The sequence below is a fragment of the Apodemus sylvaticus genome, chromosome X, assembly GCF_947179515.1.
Source record: "Apodemus sylvaticus chromosome X, mApoSyl1.1, whole genome shotgun sequence".
NCBI lineage: Eukaryota > Metazoa > Chordata > Mammalia > Rodentia > Muridae > Apodemus > Apodemus sylvaticus.
In genome coordinates, this window is record NC_067495.1 from 66,881,970 (window position 1) to 66,884,341 (window position 2,372).

Sequence of the window (2,372 nt, forward strand, 5' to 3'; positions counted from 1 at the left end):
CAAATAATGATAGTTTGACTTCTTCCTTTCCAATTTGTATCCCTTTGACCTTCTTATGTTGTCGAATTGCCCCAGCTAGTACCTCAAGTACAATATTGAAAAGATAAGGAGAAAGGGGGCAGCCTTGTCTGGTCCTTGATTTCAGTGGGATTGCTTCAAGTTTCTCTCCATTTAGTTTGATGCTGGCTACCGGTTTGCTGTATATTGCTTTTACTATGTTTAGGTATGGGCCTTGAATTCCTGTTCTCTCCAAGACTTTAAGCATACCATGCAGTTTTTAACACTATTGGTCTGTAGAATTGCTTGAGGTCAGGGATACTGATTCCCCCAGAATATCTTTTGTTGCTGAGAATAGTTTTAGCTATCCTGGATTTTGTTATTCCAGATGAATTTGAGAATTGCTCTTTCTAACTCTATGAAGAATTGAGTTGGGATTTTGATGGGTATTGCATTGAATCTGTATATTGCTTTTGGCAAAATGGCCATTTTAACTATATTGATCCTGCAGATCCATGAGCATGGAAGGTTTTCCCATTTTTTAAGGTCTTCTTCCATTTCCTTCTTCAGAGTCTTGAAGTTCTTGTCATACAGATCTTTCACATGTTTGGTAAGAGTCACCCCAAGGTACTTTATAGTGTTTGTGGCTATTGTGAAGGGGGTCATTTCCCTAATTTCTTTCTCAGCCTGCTTATACTTTGAGTATAGGAAGGCCACTGATTTGCTTGAGTTGATTTTATAATCTGCCACTTTGCTGAAGTTGTTTATCAGCTGTAGGAGTTCTCTAGTGGAGTTTTTTGGGTCACTTAGGTAGACTATCATGTCATCTGTAAATAATGATAATTTAACTTCTTCCTTTCCAATTTGTATCCCTTTGACCTCCTTATTTTGTCGAATTGCCCGAGCTAGTACGTCAAGTACAATATTGAAAAAATAAGGAGAAAGGGGGCATCCCTGTCTAGTCCCTGATTTTAGTGGGATTGCTTCAAGTTTCTCTCCATTTAGTTTGATGCTGGCTACCGGTTTGCTGTATATTGCTTTTACTATGTTTAGGTATGGGCTTGAATTCCTGTTCTTTCCAAGACTTTAAGCATGAAAGGATGCTGCATTTTGTCAAATGCTTTTTCAGCATCCAATGAAATGACTATGTGGCTTTTTTCTTTGAGTTTGCTTATGTAGTGGATTACATTGATGGATTTCCGTATATTGAACCAACCCTGCATCCCTGGGATAAAGCCTACTTGATCATGGTGGATGATCATTTTCATGTGTTCTTGGATTTGGTTGGCAAGAATTTTATTAAGTATTTTTGCATCAATATTCATAAGAGAAATTGGCCTGAAGTTCTCTTTCTTTGTTGGATCTTTGTGTGGTTTTGGTATCAGCGTAATTGTGGCTTCACAGAACGAGTTGGGTAGAGTTCCTTCTGTTTCTATTTTGTGGAATTGTTTGAAGAGTATTGGTGTTAGGTCTTCTATGAAGGTCTGATAGAATTCTGCACTGAAGCCATCTGGTCACGTGCTTTTTTTGGTTGGGAGACTTTCTATGATCCCTTCTATTTCTTTAGTGGTTATGGGACTGTTTAGATGATCTATTTGGTCCTGATTTAATTTTGGAATTTGCTATCTGTCAAGGAAATTGTCCCTTTCCTCCAGATTCTCCAGTTGTGTTGAGTATAGGCTCTTGTCGTAGGATCTGATGATTTTTTTGGATTTCCCCAGTTTCTGTTGTTATATTCCCCTTTTCATTTCTAAGTTTGTTAATTTGGATACTGTCTCTGTGCCCTTTGGTCAGCCTGGCTAAGGCTTTATCTATCTTGTTGATTTTCTCAAAGAACCACCTCCTGGATTCGTTGATTCTTTGTAAGGTTCTCCTTCTTTCCAATTGATTGATTTCTGCCCTGAGTTTGATGATTTCCTGTCTTCTACTCCTCCTGGGGGAATTGGCTTCTTTTTGTTCCAGGACTTTCGTTTCGTGTGTCGTTAAGCTGCTAGTGTATGCTCTCCCTATTTTCTTTTTGGAGGCACTCAGGGCTATGAGTTTTCCTCTTAGCACTGCTTTCATTGTGTCCCAAAGAATTGGGAATGTTGTGCCTTCATTTTCATTAAATTCTAAAAAGTCTCTGATTTCTTTCTTTATTTCTTCTTTGGCCAAGGTGTCATTGAGTAGAGTATTATTCAGCCTCCATGTGTATGTTGGCTTTCTGTTGTTTTTGTTGCTATTGAAAACCACTCTTGTTCCATAGTGATCTGATAGGAGGCATGGGATTAGTTCGATCCTCTTATATTTGTTGAGGTCTGCTTTGCGTCCAATTATATGGTCGATTTTGGAGAAGGTACCATGAGGTGCTGAGAAAAAGGTATATTCTTTTGCTT